Here is a 22,409-nt window from a genome sequence, read left to right as displayed (position 1 = left end):
TATTTATCCAAACCTCGACCTAATCTCCACATGCTAATTCTAATTCACAAATCGATACCCCAAAGATTGCGGTCGAAATTAAGTGAGTTTGGCCACTTTGAGGCCATAGTTTCCCTAATCTTTTCATTAGTTTTTTCTTTTAAATTCTTATGGTAGAATAATTAGTTTTATTTTGGTTAGAAAAAAGGCACCTTGATTATTATTTTATTGACTAAGAAAGAAAAAGGCACCTTGCTAGAGTTTTATTTTATATTGTCAAGGTGCCTTTTCTAACAAGTTGGATGCTCAACTCGCAAAGAATTAAATAGTCGGCCCTAATTTTCTAGTGAGAGAAACTCCAACTTCTTTTTAAACTTTCTTTCTCCTTCGTTCATCGAGGAGGGATGGTTTTAGGTCATTTTTTGACCTAGAATCACCCATCTACATCTTGTTTCCCCTTTTCTTTCAATCTAAATAAGTGATTTTCACATCTATCTAGTTTCTCCTTTTGTGTTTTTTGTGATTTCGTCGTCTAAGTGTGGCGTTGTGTTGTTCGTCGTCTTGTGCGGCGTTTGATTTCGCATTTTGTCGCGGTGTTTGTTCAGTTCCTATTGAAAGATCTACATCAATCAATTACAAATTCAAGCAATGATTTGGACGTCAACGTTGCAGATCCGGAAGCATGGGTATTTTAGTGATTTAGGTTTTATCATATTATTTGTAGGCATTTTGCCGTTGTATGCTATTAATTTAGGTGTTGTGAGTTTGTTCGCATATTCACCCTTTATGATATATGAAAAATGTGATTTATCATAACATGTTTGATAGAATAAGAACATGTATGTGAATGGAATCACAAAAAGTTTTAATTTATCTAGCAATGTATTATGCATGCCTACTTTTTTAGATTATATTATTTCTGACTTTGGCACTTGTAACTTTGGAATATAAAATCCAGATTCAGTTGTATAGGAGAATGAAGTTCTAAATTCTAAAATTCTATTACAGCATTTCACAGCCCAAACATGGCAAGCATCCTTGATGCTATTTTTTTCCAGAAGTTCTTGATGCTTTTTTTTATGGCAAATTAGCAATAACAATCCACGTGTACGATTTCAAAAAGATACTAATTACCAACTTGTTATTATATTTGAGATTTTGATAATGACACCAAAATCTAGTAAAATATCTAACTTAGAAAAGGAAAAGTGCAACATCCCCAACTCTTCAAAATCCTATCCTCATTGACATTATTATAACATCTATTTTTGGCTTATGATTATCACAAAAGCATAATATATTTTTTTTTGGTCATGAAGCATAATATTATTTAACATCATATATTAATATAATTAATCACATGTCTCAAGTATGCTAGTCCAAATTCAAATATCTAAAATAAAGGTTAGAGTTCGAACCTTCTTTGTAAATGAAAAAAATGTGATTGAACGGTGAATAGTCATAATATTTTGTTTGCGAATTTGAAGGAGATGAGAATCATGACTTTGAAGAAAATCCTCTAATTTAAAAAACTCAAAAGATATATTGAAGAATAACTTTGAAGGATTTTTTATTGGGTTTGGATAAAATCTTCGATTCTTTCCCATATTTATAATACTCTAAAAATTAAAAATATCTTAATCACTCTACTAAATCACTCTTTCAAACAAAGTGAAAAATTTCTATCTCTTTCCCTTCCTTTTTTTTCCTCCCTCCAAAACCCTAACCTTTCATCCAAATTGCCAAAGAAACCCTAATATCATGTGCATGGTGACAAATCAAATTCCCTAAAATCATGCTAGAAAAAATTCACATGTTTTTATGTGTCTCATGTTTCAAATGTTAGACTTTTAAGATGAAGTTGCATAAATTATTGGTTCTAACATTGACATTTTACTTGGCCACAAAAGGTTGCAGGTGGCATGGCTGCATTATTATTATACTATGATTAGAATGAACTATCTTTTCTTTGTCGGGGAATTGGGCCCACACCACTATCCAGCGAATCCGTTACTGTGGGCCATGGGCGGCTCATGTGTCAAGCTTATTCTTCCCTTTTAATTCCTTTTACTTATTCTTATCCAATCACAAACCTACACCTTTCCCACTTACCTATCAATATTCAATGTTCCCATATTTTCACTCAATTCAACGTTAACAAATTAGACCTTATGTTTACACCATTCAGACAAAATATTAAACCTTCTGTTTGAATTTTCTTCCTGTATTAACTAGGCTGAAATCCATGACCTAGTGAAAAAGATTAGTGTGTAAAGTGTATGAATGTTGTAAATTGTGAGTATGGAATTTGATTTCTAATGATAAAAAAAAACAACAACAACTAGAGTACTGCATAAATTGTTAGTCTTTATGTACATTAACTTAAATTTAGAAAGAAATTCCCTGTTTAAAATATTGTAGGTAAATCTTTGTGAGCTTCGCTCAGTTTGTAGGATATTGCATATTAAACATAGGGCCTGGGGTTCGAACTCCGAATATCCCACTTCTCTATATTTAAATGTCTGAGCTCTAACCACTATACTACATGATGAAATAAAAAAAAAATATTGTAGGTAAATTTTATTATAAATCTGTAATTATATTGATGGTCTTCTTTGACCTTGCAAAGAAAATTGTCTATCTATCATTTTTTTTTTTTTTTTTATATAAGCTTGTCTCCCATAATCTTATGTTTAGTTTCATAATAAAAATTAAAAAAATTGTTTTGTGATTCCACGTAAAGAATATATGGTGTGAGATGGCACCCTTGGTGGCTGATGTAAAGGTTGGGTGTATGTATTGTCACCATAACTATTGTTACAATGACATTATCATTAGATGTCATCAATATTTATATAATCTTAATTTTAAAAAGGGCTATCTTCCACTCCAAAAACAAAAAAAAAAACTATCTTCTAATCAAATAGTACATGAATATGTAGTGTACATGAAGCTCCAAGTGATGCCTATTAATATAAGGTGTTGTTTTTCAATTTTGAGAAGAGACGGAAAAGTGGGATATTTAGGGTTTCAAAAGTGACAATTTGTAGGGTTAAAAGTTGAGAGCTTTTAGGGATATTCTAAGGTTGGGAAACAATTTAAACCATTATGGGGATAAATCATTGAGTGTTTAGGCCAGAGAGAGATTTGAGAAAAATGGTATAAATTATGTTTGGTCGTACAGAACTTGAAAAAGTCTATTTTCTCGTAACTCTTATATCTCTTTGTAAATAATTACTATTTGAAAGTAAATTGGAGAGTTGATCTCTCCCCAAAGTAGGTCAAATTTGGACCAACATGGGTAAACACATATTACTGTGTTCTTCTTCTCCTTTTGGTTGCTGCTAATTTTGTTCCAGATATCAATGTATTGATGTGAGTTTTATCCGAATTCACAACAATTGGTGTCCACCATGGGGCAATCAGAACATATAATTAGGCGGGCACCATGCGTACAAAATGGGATATCCAGAATTCACCCGAGACCGATTTTAGTTTGTGGGAGGTGAAGATGCAAGAAATCTTGATTCAACGAAGGTGCGTTGATGCTCTGAAGGGTGAGGCTACATTGCCGACTACGATATCACAAGCGTACAATACCTGAGATTATGGAAAAGGAGCCAAGTGTGGCAGTGATGTGGGCAAGGTTTGAGTCGTTGTATATGACCAAGTCATTGGCTCATAGAAAATCCATGAAACAAAAATTATACTTGTAACACCCCGTTTTACCAACATAAAAATTTCAAAACAATTATCAGAGTAAACATCACAAACGGGATATCACATTCAAACATAATCGGTAAACAGTTAAATAACAATTTAACTTTCAAGAAAATATCTTAAACATTGCAGCGGAGTTAATTCAAAAATCCATAAGTCGTTTTGGCACGTAGGCCCCATCAAATATCTCAAACAGTTAATCAACATCATAAAATATCATAATTGTTCACGTAAGAGAATGAAGCATGCATATCATAAAACCCCATCCCGTTACGTATCAGAGCGACCTAGACGACTCAGTGAGGCAAGGCCACTCAAGACAGCACAACAGCAACTAAGCTCGATCACCTGCAAGTTACTCATACGAAGAGCAACATTTCCAAGCAGAAGGGGTGATATTTCACAAAAAAGTAATATTAATCAATATAATTCAAAATCATAATTAGCAACATAAACAATCTTAATCATCATTGCATCTTTGATAAACAATTAACAAGTATTCACATCATTCAATCATCATCAATAACATAACAACTTTTGACTCGACAAATGCAAGAATGCAAATCTAAACCTCTTTTATGCATGTGGTACCAATCAGGGCATGAGCCCCCAACGTCATAACATTAATATACTATTAAGGCATCGTGGTGAGGACAAAGCTCAATTCGTGGTGAGGACAAAGCTCCAGGGCATGAGCCCCCGACAAAAGTATGCTAATGCATGGACTCAATCAATCTAAAACAATCTTAATCAACATCTAAATATGCATCCAATAATTTGGAGCTCAACAACATCTTATTCATCATGTATAGACTCATGCAACTTAGTTAAATAACAGCAGCAACATAATCAGATCACAACAACATCATAATTTCATAACAACAATTCATTTCAACAACATCTAGTTTATTCAAGAATAATTCAAGTAATGCATTTAATCGTTAAATCACATTACAAACAACTTAACAGTTCTTAACAACTTCACAGATTCCGGCTAACATCTTAAATATGTTTCATTACTACCTAAAGTTCCATTCCTAATCAATTCATTCAACTCAGGTCACAACATTATCAAAAGCATTCAGTTCTGGAAGTGCTCGCGAGGCGAGAGCATCTGCTCGCCATGGCGAGTACTTTCCAGATTTCCAACTAAGGTTGTTCCAGGTTCAATCTTGTTCTAAATCAACCTCTAATCTTTAGTAAACATCTAAAGCTACTCGAAAGCATCTAAGGTTCAACTCAAAAGTCCAAAATACGAAAATCAACATGCTCTCTGGTCATGCTCGCTATGGCGAGTAAGGTTGCTCGCTGTGGCGAGCTACGACATGTAACTCGCGAGGCGAGGGGTAATGGCTCGCGTGGCGAGGATCATCGTTCGCCAGGGCGAGCGATGAATGTTGGCTCGGGCAGAATGCAGTTTTCTTCTAAAATTCATCTAAACTCATGGTTAAAAGCCTAGTTTCGATTCCAGAATTCATCATATTCATAATCTAAGGTCATAGGACAGTTTCTACATCAATCTAATCAATTTTCACTGTTTGATCATCAATTTTAGGGATTTGACCTAGTTTTCGGTTCCTCCAATTTAATCCTAATTCTTGCTAATTAATCATCAAAATTATACTAATTAACATTACTGAATCATTGGGCAATTTGTGGTTGCCTTAGAGGACTATGAGAATGCAGGTGCTCTGGTTGACTCTTCTCTAGAAGAAGATGGAGTATCTCAGCTTGAAAACTTTGACACTTGTAAATTGAACATCATAAAGAATGGGTGATCATATGGAGAGACGTTAAAAACGATGTTAAGAAAACTCTAGGTCAGACTGTATAGATAGAGGTAAGAACACTCATTATCAGCCTTAGGCGTGGAGATTACAAGGTAAAAGGCATAATGGATATACACAATTGGAAGTTGAGGTGGAGGAAATTCAGCTTGAGGTAGAGTCTTCCACTACGGAACTAGGTGGAGACAAATTATGACACCGAAATGGTACAACTATGGAGTACTTATGTGTTATGCTCTAGTTAAGACGCAATTCTTCAAGAGGACAAAGACGCACATTATAGGGGTTGAAGAATTTATGGTACAACTTGTGGGATTACCGATAATATCAAGGGTAAATGGAGGCAACATGACCTTCAGGACGACAAAATTGATCACCTCGGGGCTGAAAATATTATGTTGGAGAATTGTTATGCGTGACTCAAAATCTTATTGGAGTTTTTTTTGTTGTTTCTCAATAAATTAGTTCAAAATGCAACTTTTTTCTCTTGAAAACATAATTAAAAAGTGGTTTTCTTACTTGGAAAGACATATGAGCTACAAGGTTATTTCTTGAAATGCAAGACAAGCAAAGTGCTTGCTTCACTTGTCTACCTACTTACTTGATAAGTCTTGTAATACACAAGGTTATTTCTTGAAGTTCAAGACAAACTGAGTGATGCCTATAAATACAAGGTATTGGTTTTCAGTTCTGACAAGATGTGAAAATTAAGTGGGAATTCTAGGGCTGCAAAAGAGGAAACTTTTAGGGTTAAAAGTGTTGGAACAAAATGTGTTTCACAATGAACTTTATTAAGTTTTGATGATAACAAGGTATTAAAAATTGTCAATTGGTTATTACTAATAATTGTTCAAGTGTACAGGACCAAAGGCTACTCAAGTTATTTCAATAGGTCTTGGAAGAACAATGGAAAGAAAAAGAAATTCTGAGCATATGAAGAAAACTGCTCCTGAAGCTGAAGTGCTTCTGAAGTGATGACGTCATCAGAAGCAGAAGGTCATCAGAAGCAAAGGTTTTCATCAGAAGCAATATCTTCACCAGAAGCTACGTTTGATCCTTTAATCAAACTGAAGATTCAAAGTAGCTGATTTTCAATTCAGTCTTATCCAAGAAGAACGAAGAATTGAAAGGGAGGTATCAACGGATATATGGATAGCACTGAGCACTTGTCTCTCGTTAATAGAGTTGACAAAGTACAAGTGTACAACCACTACCTCCACTACTCTGTTTTCTGTCTACGCTACAAGACAAGACAACAGCCATGCCTGCAGAAGTTGTACGTTCAAGATGGGAATGAATTTGAAGCTTATTCTTCAAAGGACTACACCCAAATCAGGCAAAGGATTACTGGTGGATGATCAAAGGATTTCAAACGACTCTTTAGACGTGCTGATTATCTCAACGTCTCTTTCACACCTTTATATAAAGGAGTGAAGACTTGAAGATAAAAGATAGAGATACACAAGTTCAAAAGCGCCAAAACTCTGTCAATTTGATTCTACAAAGCACACTGAATTTCTGCACTGATTTGATACATCTTAGAAATTCAAAGTCTAGAGTCTTTATTGTATTGTATTGTGAACACCACTGATTGAATATCAAGTGTTCAAGTCAAACTCAATTCTCTGTATTTTTGTTTGATCAGAAGTCTCTTTCCTGCGTGCTTGAGCATTAGAAGTCTCTTGCTTAGTGCTTGAGCATTGGAAGACTCTTGCGTGTGTGCTTGAGCATTTGTGTGAAGTCTCATACTTAGAAAGTATTGAGCAGTTGTAATCTTTGTGATTATAGTGAAATCTCCTTGGAAGTGCAAGGGGGACTGTACTACTTCCGTGTTGTGGAAGGAACCAGGATAACTGCTTGTGTCTTTGTCTTTCTTTTCTCTGCTCTGTTCTTTTCCGCTGCAATCTGACTCTGATCATTTCATCAGAAGCACTCAAACTGCTTATGAAGTTTTATCAGAAGAAGTATTTTTTAAGAGAAAAAGAAAACACAATTCAACCTCCCCTTCTTGTGTTTTTCACCTTCAATTGGTATCAGAGCTTGCTTTGTTATCACAACACTTAACCGTGTTACAGTTCAAGATCTATTAGAAAAACATGTCTGGAGATGAGGAATCAGTTACTACAAAATACACAAGTATCAAGCATGACTACGATACTGCTGACAAGAAAACTGACTTTGGAAAAGCTCCAAAGTTTAATGGAGATCCATAAGAGTTTTCATGGTGGAAAACTAATATGTACAGCTTTATCATGGGATTGGATGAAGAGCTCTGGGACATACTGGAAGATGGAGTTGATGATCTGGATTTAGATGAAGAAGGAGCTGCTATAGACAGAAGAATACATACTCCTGCTCAGAAGAAGCTTTATAAGAAACACCACAAGATAAGAGGAATCATTGTGGCTTCTATACCTCGCACCGAATACATGAAGATGAGTGACAAATCTACTGCTAAGGCTATGTTTGCTTCACTATGTGCAAACTTTGAAGGCAGCAAGAAGGTGAAAGAGGCTAAAGCTTTGATGCTAGTTCATCAGTATGAACTTTTCAGAATGAAGGATGATGAGAGTATAGAAGAAATGTACTCAAGATTTCAAACTTTAGTTTCTGGACTGCAAATATTGAAGAAAAGCTATGTTGCTTCTGATCATGTTAGTAAGATTTTGAGAAGCTTGCCTTCAAGATGGAGACCCAAAGTAACTGCTATTGAGGAAGCTAAGGATCTAAATACTTTAAGTGTTGAAGATCTTGTTAGCTCACTCAAAGTGCATGAAATGAGTTTAAATGAGCATGAAACCTCTAAGAAGAGTAAATCCATTGCTTTACCATCTAAAGGAAAGACTTCAAAATCTTCCAAAGCCTACAAAGCCAGTGAATCTGAAGAAGAATCACCTGATGGAGATTCTGATGAAGATCAATCTGTAAAGATGGCTATGCTGTCCAACAAGCTTGAGTATCTGGCAAGGAAGCAGAAGAAATTTTTGAGCAAGAGAGGTAGCTACAAGAACTCCAAGAAAGAAGATCAGAAGGGATGTTTCAATTGTAAGAAGCCTGGTCATTTCATTGCTGATTGCCCTGATCTTCAGAAGGAGAAGTTTAAAGGTAAATCCAAGAAATCAAGCTTCAGCTCCAGTAAATTCAGAAAGCAAATCAAAAAGAGCTTGATGGCGACCTGGGAAGATTTGGATAGTGAATCTGGTTCTGATAAAGAAGAAGCTGATGATGATGCTAAGGCAGCCATGGGGTTAGTGGCAACAGTATCATCAGAAGCAGTATCAGAAGCTGAATCAGATTCAGAAGATGAAAATGAGGTATATTCCAAAATTCCTAGACAAGAACTTGTTGATTCTCTAAAAGAACTTTTATCACTGTTTGAACACAGAACCAATGAGTTGACAGATTTAAAAGAAAAATATGTTGATTTGATGAAACAACAAAAGACAACTCTATTGGAACTGAAAGCTTCTGAAGAAGAACTCAAAGGGTTTAACCTCATATCAACAACGTATGAAGATAGACTCAAGATTCTTTGTCAGAAGCTACAAGAAAAATGTGATAAAGGTTCAGGCAATAAACATGAGATTGCCTTGGATGATTTTATTATGGCTGGAATAGACAGAAGCAAAGTTGCTTCTATGATCTACAGCACATACAAGAACAATGGCAAAGGGATTGGATATTCTAAGGAGAAATCCAAAGAATACAGTCTCAAGAGCTACTGTGATTGTATCAAGGATGGATTGAAATCCACCTTTGTGCCTGAAGGTACAAATGCTGTAACTGCTGTTCAGTCAGAACCTGAAGCTTCTGGTTCACAGGCTAAGATCACATCAAAGCTAGAAAACCTTAAGTTCAAGGTTATGACAAAATCTGATCTTAAGAGTCAAAAGATTAAAATTTTGAAAAGATCAGAACCTGTTCATCAGAATCTGATTAAACCAGAATCTAAAATCCCAAAACAAAAGGATCAGAAGAATAAAGCAGTTACTGCTTCTGAGAAAACAATACCAAAAGGTGTCAAACCTAAAGTATTGAATGATCAGAAGCCTTTCAGCATTCACCCTAAGGTACAAGGGAGGAAAAGTAAAACCTCCAAAACTAACCCAAAAGGACCCATGAAGATATGGGTACCTAAATCTGAATTGGCTAAAACTGCAGGTGTGCCTAAGGGCAAGAGAGAAACAAAGGTCATGGTACCTAGACAGCGGATGTTCAAGGCACATGACTGGAGAGAAAGCTTTGTTCCTTACCCTTACAATGAAAGATGGAGGAGAAGTGAAGTTTGGTGGCAACCAAACTGGAAAAATCATTGGTACAGGTACTATTGGTAATTCCTCCATCTCAATTAATAATGTGTGGCTAGTAGATGGTCTGAAGCATAACCTATTGAGCATTAGTCAATTTTGTGACAATGGGTATGATGTAATGTTCAGTAAGACCAACTGCACACTAGTCAACAAGGATGACAAATCCATTACATTCAAGGGAAAGAGAGTTGAGAATGTCTATAAAATAAATTTCTCTGATCTGGCTGATCAGAAGGTAGTTTGCCTTCTGTCAATGAATGATAAAAAATGGGTATGGCATAAAAGGTTGGGACATGCTAATTGGAGATTAATTTCTAAAATTAGCAAGTTACAACTGGTCAAAGGATTGCCTAATATTGATTATCATTCAGATGCACTTTGTGGTGCATGTCAGAAAGGGAAAATTGTGAAAAGTACTTTCAAATCTAAAGACATTGTATCAACCTCCAGACCCTTAGAATTACTCCATATTGATCTTTTTGGTCCAGTTAATACTACATCTTTATATGGAAGTAAATATGGATTAGTCATTGTTGATGATTACAGCAGATGGACTTGGGTAAAATTCATTAAAAGTAAAGACTATGCATGTGAAGTGTTTAGCAGCTTCTGCACTCAAATACAATCTGAAAAAGAATTGAAAATTTTGAAAGTCAGAAGTGATCATGGTGGAGAATTTGAAAATGAGCCATTTGAACTTTTTTGTGAAAAACATGGGATTCTCCATGAATTTTCTTCTCCTAGAACTCCACAACAAAATGGGGTTGTAGAGAGAAAGAACAGAACCTTACAAGAAATGGCCAGAACCATGATCCATGAAAACAATTTAGCTAAACATTTCTGGGCAGAAGCAGTTAATACTTCATGTTATATTCAAAATAGGATCTATATCAGACCTATGTTGGAGAAAACAGCATATGAACTCTTTAAAGGAAGAAGACCCAATATCTCTTACTTTCATCAGTTTGGATGTACTTGTTACATCTTAAACACTAAAGACTATCTGAAGAAATTTGATGCCAAGGCTCAAAGAGGAATCTTTTTAGGTTACTCTGAAAGGTCAAAGGCGTACAGAGTGTATAATTCAGAAACACATTGTGTTGAAGAATCTATGCACGTAAAATTTGATGATATAGAGCCTGGAAGTAAAACTTCAGAGCAAAGTGAAAGTAATGCAGGTACAACTGATTCTGAAGATGCATCAGAATCTGATCAACCTTCTGATTCTGAAAAGTATTCAGAAGTTGAATCTAGTCCAGAAGCTGAAATCACTTCAGAAGCTGAGTCTAATTCAGAAGCAGAACCTAGTCCAGTAGTACAGAATGAAAATGCTTCTGAAGATATTCAAGATAACACTCAGCAGGTTATTCAACCTAAATTCAAGCACAAATCTTCACATCCTGAGGAGCTAATCATTGGAAGCAAAGATAGTCCTAGAAGAACAAGATCACATTTCAGACAAGAAGAGTCATTAATAGGATTGCTTTCAATAATTGAGCCTAAAACTGTTGAAGAAGCTCTCTCAGATGATGGATGGATATTAGCTATGCAAGAAGAGCTAAATCAGTTTCAAAGGAATGATGTGTGGGATCTGGTACCCAAACCTTTTCAGAAGAACATTATTGGAACAAAATGGATATTCAGAAACAAGCTGAATGAACAAGGAGAAGTAACCATAAACAAAGCCAGACTTGTTGCTCAAGGCTACAGTCAACAAGAAGGCATTGATTACACTGAAACATTTGCTCCAGTTGCAAGATTGGAAGCAATCAGGTTACTTCTATCCTATGCAATTAATCATGGCATAATATTGTATCAAATGGATGTCAAAAGTGCTTTTCTTAATGGTGCATTGAAGAAGAAGTATATGTCAAACAACCTCCTGGGTTTGAGGATCTTAAGCATCCTGACCATGTCTATAAACTTAAGAAATCACTATATGGCTTGAAACAAGCTCCCAGAGCTTGGTATGATAGACTAAGTAATTTCTTAATTAAAAATGATTTTGAAAGAGGACAAGTTGACACAACACTCTTCAGAAGGACTCTTAAGAAAGACATTTTGATTGTACAAATATATGTTGATGATATAATATTTGGTTCTACTAATGCATCTCTTTGCAAAGAATTTTCTAAGTTAATGCAGGATGAATTTGAAATGAGTATGATGGGAGAATTGAAGTTCTTTCTTGGAATTCAAATCAACCAAAGTAAAGAAGGAGTATATGTTCATCAAACAAAATATACAAAGGAGCTTCTGAAGAAGTTCAAGCTAGAAGATTGTAAAGTGATGAACACTCCAATGCATCCAACCTGCACCTTAAGCAAAGAAGATACTGGAACAGTAGTAGACCAGAAACTATACAAAGGTATGATTGGTTCTCTGTTATACCTCACTGCATCTAGACCTGATATTTTATTCAGTGTATGCTTGTGTGCAAGATTTCAATCAGATCCTAGAGAATCTCATTTAACTGCAGTTAAGAGAATCTTCAGGTATCTGAAAGGAACAACTAATCTTGGACTCATGTATGGGAAATCCCTAGATTATAAGTTGATTGGATTCTGTGATGCTGATTATGCTGGTGACAGGATTGAAAGAAAATCAACCAGTGGAAATTGTCAATTCCTGGGAGAGAATCTGATATCCTGGGCAAGCAAAAGACAAGCAACTATTGCTATGTCTACAGCAGAAGCAGAATACATTTCAGCTGCAAGTTGTTGCACACAACTACTTTGGATGAAACATCAATTGGAAGACTATCAGATTAATGCTAACAGTATTCCCATCTTTTGTGATAATACTGCTGCTATTTGTTTGTCAAAGAATCCAATTCTACATTCAAGAGCCAAGCATATTGAAATCAAACACCATTTTATCAGAGACTATGTTCAAAAAGGGATTTTAGATATACAATTCATTGATACTGAACATCAATGGGCTGATATATTTACAAAACCTTTATCTGTTGAAAGATTTGATTTTATTAAGAAAAATTTGAACATGCATTTTGTGTCTGATTGAAAAATTGCTTGCCTCTGAATAAGGAGTTTGGTTCTGAAGTCTATTCAGAAGCATCTGGTCCATCAGAAGCTCTTAACTGAGGTTCTGAGGAAAATGTGCTTCTAAAGATGACGTCAGCACTAAAACTTCAGAAGCGGTATTCTTTGCTTCTGAATAGCAAGGTTAGTGGGAACGTTGGCAGTTACTTTTTGTAACAGCTGTCCCATTACCCAAAAGGTAGTTTTCTGAAGAGTCTCTGACTTGGTCTATTTGTATTGGAGTATAACAAAAAGGGCAATGATGTTTTATTTGCTTTTAAACATACTAACACGCGCCCCCAATTTGTCATTAATGCTATGTTTGTTTGTCTCTTCTGAATTGCAAACGTTTTACTTAAAAACACTAAGTCAATTCACACACTACTCACTTCACAACAAACACTTTCTATTTTCTTCTCAACCCTCTGTGAAGTAAGCGCACTCTCTCTCCCTCTCAAAACACCTTAGAACCCTAAAACTCCTTCAAATCAATGGAAAGCTCAAGTTCTGCTGGTGGTTCATCTTCAAATATGGAAATAGATACTCCTGCGTATGAGATAAAAGGAAGAACCATGTCTATTGAAGAATGGGAGTTAATCATTCAAGCAGAAAATCCAGTGGATTTCGCCTCCTTAACACACCATGGATGCGACCTAGTAAGGTTCTACAAGAAACAAAAGCTAATGGGTTACTTCAGTCTTCTCAATGGTCCAACGTATGAAGTTCTGGTCAGACAATTCTGGGTAAGGGCTTCAATCTTTGACATTGATGCTGCTAGACAGGAAGAAGCTCAATTGATTCTAGTTGATCCTACTCTGAAGGGAAAAACCAGAGAAGAAATGGGTCTACTCTCATTCACTGGTACAGAGATAAGATCAAATGTCATGGGTATTCCTGTAACCATAAATGAGCAGATTATTGCTCAAGCCATGGGAAGGGATACCTCTGGCAAGTACTTTGGAGAAGAGATTCCTAATCCAAGAACCAGCTCTTGGAAGGAAATTGTTAATGAAACCATTTATGGGTCTAAGGTTGCTCAATCATACAACACCTTAAGCATGGAGAAGAAGATGCTTCTGAAAATCCAAAATGAGAACATCTTTCCCAAAGGTGGAGGAAGTGATCGACCTTCACTTGGACACAAGGTTTTCCTGCATCACACCATCACTCAAGAAACCACGATGAATGTTCCTAAGTACATGTTCAAGTACATGATCAAGGAACTAAAGAAGAGTCAGATGGAGAACAGGAAGTTTGTTCCTTATGGAAGGCTGCTCTCTGTAATTTTTCAAGAAGGAGGAATACTAAGTGCCTTGAAGGATGTTGGCATTTATGATAACCAGAAGCTGGGAGCAGTCACTGGTAAGATAATTAATGGATCAACTCTTGTGAAGATGAAATTGATTCCAACAAATGCTTACAAGAAACTAGATTCTGATATGCATGAATCTGATGCCATATCTGATCTAGTCACTCATCACATCCCTATCTGCAAGAAGGATCCCCTGGATGTGCAAAGGGCTTACATCTTGGACTTCTACAAAACTTACAAGAAGAAGATAAGCTTGAAAGATGTCCCTGAGGAGATGTATGGTGGTGATTTGCCTGTGGCCAAAGACAGAAAGTCAAAGAAGAAGCAGATCACCAAGGAAGAGTATCTTGCTGATGATGCTACTGAGAAGGGTGCTCAGAAGCATCAGAAAGCTAAGAAGGAAAAATCAGCATTGTCCACTATTCAAGAGGAAGTGGAGAACTTGGATGAAGTCTCACTCATCAGGAAAAGGACAAGGAGTGCTCAAGAAACAGCAGAACAGCTTGCTTCTGAACAAGTTACTTCTGAACAAGCTGATTCTGAAAAACCTCAGAGTCCTAAGAAGAAAAGAGAAGCTGCTCTTCAAACCATTAAAAGGAAGAGATCTTCAATTTCAAGAAATCTGAAGACAGCTGAAGGACGCAGGGAGGAAATGATGGAAGAGCTTCAAGATAACTGGGAAGAAGAGTCAAGTCCTAAGAAAGCAAAGAGAACTATTCATACTGAGACTATAGTCATGCCCAGTTTTGAAGCTTCTGAGGAACAAAAGCAATATGCTAGGGAGTATTCTGCATCCAAGATAACAGAGAGGAAACGGATGAAGGAACTGTATGAGAAGCAAAGGGATGAGCGTCTCAAGGCTGCAGGGTATGTTCCTACTCCTGACATTGCTGCTTTAGCATCTGAGTTAGAGCAAGAAACTGTTCAGTATGGAGCAACTCTGCTATCACAAGCCTTGAAGAATAAGCAAGCTTCAGGAGCCACTTCTTCAGAACCTGTTTCAAAAGCTCCAGAAGCAGTTCATCCAGAAGCTCAATCTTCAGGTATTTCATCCAAAACTGATATTTATACTCAGATTCCTACTCTACCCTCTTCACCCTCATCATCATCAACTGAATCAGATGACCAACCCTTTAGCCAACACATAGAAAAACTTCTAAAAACCAAACCTACCAAACTAACAGACTTTGGAACATTTGACTATGAGCAAACTCAAATAGAATTTTCTAAGAATAGGATTAAACTCTGTGAGAAATTCAATTTGCCTGCTACTCATCCACTTTATCCAGAAATTCCAGAACCTGTTAGTGTACAACACCCTGAACCCAACCAAGAACCTAACCAAACAAACCCACAAAATGACCAAACTCCACAAAGAGCCTCTGAAGTAGTTTCAGAAGCAACTACTTCAGAAATCCCCCAACAACAAGAATCCTCAACACTTCACAATCTAGAAAAACATTTAGGTGGTGAAATGCAACCTACACCTACAAAGGCCTCTAAGACAGTCCCTGAAAAAACTGTTTTAGAAAACCAACAAACAGAAACGCAAACCATCCCTGAGCAAACCGTTCCTGAGCAAACTGTTCCTGAACAAACTGTTCCTGAACAAGCTGCTTCTGAACAAGTTGCTTCTGACCATCAAACAACAGAACAACAACAACAACCAGAACCACAAATAATTGACCTAACCTCTTCTGACCAACAAACAGCCTCAAATAAACCTTCTACATCTCAAACACCAATCCCAGACACCATCCTAGAATCTGAGTATATAGATGAACAGCTAATCAGGCTTAGTGATGAGATTCAGACACTAATTCTTCGCAGAACAGTTCCTGTACCTCCTATTCACTATCTTGATCAGTGGATGGATCTGAAGAAGAGTTTTGATGAGCTGCTGGATCAGCTAAGCACTAAGTGTGTCTCATCTCACTCTGCTATGCTGAAAAAGATGTTGGATGATATGCATGAAGCAGCAAAAGTGAAAGAGCTGAATTATGTGCCTCTGCTGGACATCACTCCTTTCTATCCAGAAGAAGAGTACATCACAAGGGCTGCAAGAATTCATGCTGGGTTTAAAAGAAGAATGAGAGAAAAGGATGAGCTACTTAAGAAGAAGGATGAGCAAATTAAGTATCTCTTGGAACAGATGTATAAGCAAGCCCAACCTTAGTTGCACACCCATTTTTCTTTGCTTGTTTTAATTTTTGTTCTAAGTACTTTAGTTGCCTTGCTTTTGTATCTTAACTTTTCTATATATAAATATTATCATTGTTTCTGGATCATATGTTTTACGAGCTTTAACTCTGATGATATTTACTGTTTTTAATGTTGTTTGCTCTGATACACTGTATTTTAAGGGTTATATGTTTATTGCTCTGATACTCTTTCTTTTGTTTTTATTCTTTTTGTTGATGACAAAAGGGGGAGTAAATGTATAGTATTTTAAGGCACTGAGCCCCACTATAACCACTTGGCACTGAGCCCCACTATAACCACTTCTAAACTTTTTTAAATACTTCTGATATTATTTATTTTTATGAGTATTTTATTGAAATTTAATTAATAAGAATAGAACTCAGGGGGAGCTTACAAACCTCTATCCCAGTGGTCAACTTATTTAATTAGATCAACAACAATTGAACATTTTAAATACTATTGTTTGTCATCATCAAAAAGGGGGAGATTGTTGGAACAAAATGTGTTTCACAATGAACCTTATTAAGTTTTGATGATAACAAGGTATTAAAAATTGTCCATTGGTTATTACTAATAATTGTTCAAGTGTACAGGACCAAAGGCTACTCAAGTTATTTCAATAGGTCTTGGAAGAACAATGGAAAGAAAAAGAAATTCTGAGCATCTGAAGAAAACTGCTCCTGAAGCTGAAGTGCTTCTGAAGTGATGACGTCATCAGAAGCAGAAGGTCATCAGAAGCAAAGGTTTTCATCAGAAACAATATCTTCACCAGAAGCTACGTTTGATCCTTTAATCAAACTGAAGATTCAAAGTAGCTGATTTTCAATTCAGTCTTATCCAAGAAGAACGAAGAATTGAAAGGGAGGTATCAACGGATATATGGATAGCACTGAGCACTTGTCTCTCGTTAATAGAGTTGACAAAGTACAAGTGTACAACCACTACCTCCACTACTCTGTTTTCTGTCTACGCTACAAGACAAGACAACAGCCATGCCTGCAGAAGTTGTACGTTCAAGATGGGAATGAATTTGAAGCTTATTCTTCAAAGGACTACACCCAAATCAGGCAAAGGATTACTGGTGGATGATCAAAGGATTTCAAACGACTCTTTAGACGTGCTGATTATCTCAACGTCTCTTTCACACCTCTATATAAAGGAGTGAAGACTTGAAGATAAAAGATAGAGATACACAAGTTCAAAAGCGCCAAAACTCTGTCAATTTGATTCTACAAAGCACACTGAATTTCTGCACTGATTTGATACATCTTAGAAATTCAAAGTCTAGAGTCTTTATTGTATTGTATTGTGAACACCACTGATTGAATATCAAGTGTTCAAGTCAAACTCAATTCTCTGTATTTTTGTTTGATCAGAAGTCTCTTGCCTGCGTGCTTGAGCATTAGAAGTCTCTTGCTTAGTGCTTGAGCATTGGAAGACTCTTGCGTGTGTGCTTGAGCATTTGTGTGAAGTCTCATACTTAGAAAGTATTGAGCAGTTGTAATCTTTGTGATTATAGTGAAATCTCCTTGGAAGTGCAAGGGGGACTGGACTACTTCCGTGTTGTGGAAGGAACCAGGATAACTGCTTGTGTCTTTGTCTTTCTTTTCTCTGCTCTGTTCTTTTCCGCTGCAATCTGACTCTGATCATTTCATCAGAAGCACTTAAACTGCTTCTGAAGTTTTATCAGAAGAAGTATTTTTTAAGAGAAAAAGAAAACACAATTCAACCCCCCCTTCTTGTGTTTTTCACCTTCAAAAAGTTAATTGGCAGCTTTCAAGAAAATTCTATGGTTGGGAAACACTTCAAAGCATCTTGGGGATAAACTATTGAGTCTATTGGCCACGGGAAGAGATTCAGAAAAAAGGTGGAAATAAGGGCTTGTTCTTATAGAACTTGAAAAAAGACTAATTTCTTGTAACTCTTATATCTCTTTGTAAAGAACTTTTTGATAGTGAATTGAAAAGTTGTTATCTACCCATAATAGGTCAAATTTGGACCGACATGGTTAAACAAATATAATTGTGCTATTCTTCTCACATTATCTATCTTATTATATCTTATTGTTTCTTATCTATTTGGTTTTGGTTGCTGCTAATTTTGCTACACACAACATTTATGGTGCATCAATTGTCAACACGTGAACATTATAAGTACACATCGCATGAACAATGAGAACATGCCATTTCTTGCTACTATAAATAGAGGCTTTAGAAAAACAACACAACTAATTACATCAATATAGAATTAGATAAAAACTGAGTAAGAGAAACTCAAGGAAAAATCTCGAGTGTAATTAGGTTTTGGGTAATGAAAGATTGTGAGTGTTTGTAAACACACACGCGCGCGCGCACACATACACACACATTTCCGTTTTATTAAAGAGATTTGTAGCATCCCGAAGACATAGGCATAATTTTTGTAGTTGAGCGTATGAGTAGAACATTGAATGAGAGATCGAGAAGCATGCATGTGCACGCAGGCTTACCAAAGTGGTTCTGTACGGAAGCAGTTAACACATTAGCTTACTTAATCAACTGAGGTCCATCGGTGCCATTGAAGCATACCATAAGAGTTATGGAGCTAAAAAGATGTAAAAACTCTCACATCAGGTTAGAATAAACGCGATCCTAAATCTAATAAGTGAACTTTCGTCGGTTTTGATGAGGATGAGTATGGCTACCACCTCTAAGATTATGAAAACAAAAAGATAATCCGTAGTAAAGATGTGATTTTCAATGAAATAGTGATGTGCAAAGACAAGAATAACACAACCATCAATTACTCAGATTTGAGTAAGCATGTTTAAAGAAGAGCTTATATGGCATGAAACAAGCTCCAAGACAGTATGAATTTTGAAAGCTTCATGTACAAGGAAGGTTTTCGGAAGTGCAACGTCGACCACTATTATTTCTTCAACATATACAAGTCTAGTTATATTATTTTTCTACTTTATGTTGATGATATGTTAGTAGTAGGATCCAACATTGATAAGATCAAAAACTAGAAGACACAATTGTCAAAAGAATTTGACATGAAGGACTTAGGTTCGATAAAAAAAATTATTGGCATGTAAAATCCGTTATAACACCTTTGGCAAGTCATCATTTTTACCTATCCCAGGAAAAATCACCTCAAACGGAGGAAGAAAATCTAAGAGATTGTAGTCTCTCTTCCCCTCCCTCCCTCCCTCACTCACACATTTCCATTTGTTACAATTAACCGATCATAATCACAATAGTTACTATTTAATGGATGGCGATCTATAAAGCACATATACAAACATGGATACGACAAAAGCACCGACATGCCGACGCTGAAAATAATTAAAAAAAATTATCCAATATAATTATATGTATTGACGTAAAACACTAATACGTGTCTAATATCGGATCACGCCTAATTCAACAAATATCTGTACTTCATAGATGATTATTAGCTAAAGGTTAACATGTCCCCCTTTTTTTTATTGTCCACCAAATATTGTTTCTATTTTCTTAGACTTAACTACGTCTTGAATTTCTTTTTCAAAAAAAATGGGATATTGACTATAAACTAAATTTTAAATATATAAAGTGCACTGTCGGCTCAGTCGAAACTTAAATTTAAATTGATCCGTGTTGAAATTGTTCTTTGAATAAAATCATAAAAATGTCACACCAAATCAAAGATATGACAATATGGTATGATCCAGACGACCAAGACTGATGATGCTTAACAAAATCAGGAATGATTTTAAGTTTCTTGAAAATCACTATCTTTCATTGTTAATATGTTATCCTAAATAAGTTGCATGGAAAACACCACGTTTACTGTTTTTCTATCACTCTTTTGTCCATCACTTTTCTTCCTCCTTGTGTTTATGATAAGGCAAATAGCCAAATAAATACACAATGCAATGTGTATTCTTCGTACATGCCAATGTAGAGTTGCTATTGCTGTTACTTCCATTAATCTTAACCATATTGTGATCACTTTGGACCCATCAAACTGGCCCACAAAAGATTTGTACCGTGCATGCAGGAGATCGTATCCAAATGTGCCCTCAAGCTACAACAAAGTAGTAATGAATAATTGTTGGCCATACATACATAACTCTTGCATATTTTTTATTTTTATTTTTACAAATACGGATTTTTTGTTTTGTTTTGATAAAGCTAGAAATTCAATAAAACCAGATGAAGCCTGAACCAATTACATCAAGAGTTCAAACAAGACAAAAAACCCTCAAAACAACAGAGATGTAGGAAGCTTAATTCATAGTGAATCTCGTAACAGGCATGCCCAATCTATCCCAAGAGGGTGGGGAAATCCACCATTGAGTGGAGTACTGAGATAGACCTTGTGCATTTTTGGCTAGAGCATCTGCCACTAAGTATATTTAGCATCACGTTTATTAGGCATCATGTTAATTAGGCACCCAATTGTGGAGAAAATAACATAGTGCTTGTAAAAAAAGGTGGTTATGGAAGCACCTTCTCTCATTCTCTATTACTTTTCTGGGGTTGCTCTCAATAAATTGTCTTAAAATAATTGATTTGTTGTTGAAATGTATACATGTAAATTCCACTTAGAGCATCCATAATGGAGACATTTATTTTTAGGTATCTAAATGGGTGTCACGTGTACACAACATTCATTTATAATTTTTTAATTGTAGTACCTAATAAATATTCAATCTCTAAAATCCAAAATCTCACACAAAGTTCACATCTATTAATCATCTATCAATAACTTTTATATCATTACATTTCAATATTATAATATTAGTGCTTAATGTAACACCTCTCTTCAATATGTACCCATTTTTTAACTCTATAACAGAAGTACTTATTAGATACTAGGTCTTCAAAAGAAAGAAACTATCATTGTGGATGGTCATCAAGGGTGGCCCTGAGGGTGGGCAGAAGGGACGATAACCCAAGACATCATTTTTTTAGGGGCACCAAAATTAGTATTTTTATTTAATAGTTAGTATTATATAAATATATTTCTTTTTATCTCGTTTTGATTAATTCTATTGAAAATATTATTTAAAGAACTTCGATTATAAATAAATTTTTTGCAACAGCAAATGCTAGAAGTAAAATATTAAAATAATTAAAATAACATAATTTTATTGTTTTGCTCGGGGGCACAAAAATCTTAGGAGCGACCCTAATGGTACTAAGTACCTAAAATGAGTTCTATATTATGATAGTCAATTTTTTTTTTTTTTTGGGAATGATAGCCTAACTTTTGAAACTCATGTAGATTAAATTTAATTTCTTACCTTACACGAAGATGTTCTCGTGAACTTAGCTTAATTGATAAGGACAATACATAATATATAAGAAACCCTAACAGCTGCAAACAAAAAAAAATATAGCATCTTCCATTGATAACCGACTATAGAAATTTTAGTGCTCTTACAAAAAGGAGTTGACATAAAATATCCGACTATCTTTCTCAAAAAAATAATCCGACTATAGTATGATTTGGAACTTTGGAGCTATCATTGTGGGGAGGAATGACGTCATCCATCGGAATCGAGAAAACCCTAACCCTCCATTTGGTACGGAAAAAGAGATGCTCCTACATATCGAACCTCACCAACTTCCAATCACATGCCTACAGGTCACATTGGAACCAAAACGTGCCCTTCCACGTCGGGTAGAGACTAGAGAAACAGCAAGTGTAAGCAATGCAGCAGCCTTGTTTTAATTTTTAAATATGAGCTGTTTATTTCATTTAATGGAGTAGAATATTGACTAGGATGGTTTCCTAACATGGAGGTAAAAAAAAGTTGAGATATTCTCTATTTCGGCGTGATGAGTTGTGTTATTTGAACATTTATTTATATGATAACATTTTAGATAATCAAAATTTAATAAAGAAAATGAGGTATTTGTATAAAAATTAAAACAATAGAGAAAAAAAAAACAAAAGTATGAGAGAAAAAATTATCAAAAAATAGTTGTTCAAATATCATTTCTCTTTAATAATATAAACGAAAGTTTTTTTAGGGGTTCTTTGGGATTAGTTGGAAAAATTAAGATTAGGCGTGATTTGGTGTTAA

The sequence above is a fragment of the Medicago truncatula genome, chromosome 7, assembly GCF_003473485.1.
Source record: "Medicago truncatula cultivar Jemalong A17 chromosome 7, MtrunA17r5.0-ANR, whole genome shotgun sequence".
Classification (NCBI taxonomy): Eukaryota; Viridiplantae; Streptophyta; class Magnoliopsida; order Fabales; family Fabaceae; genus Medicago; species Medicago truncatula.
Note: the sequence above shows the minus strand (reverse complement) of the source record.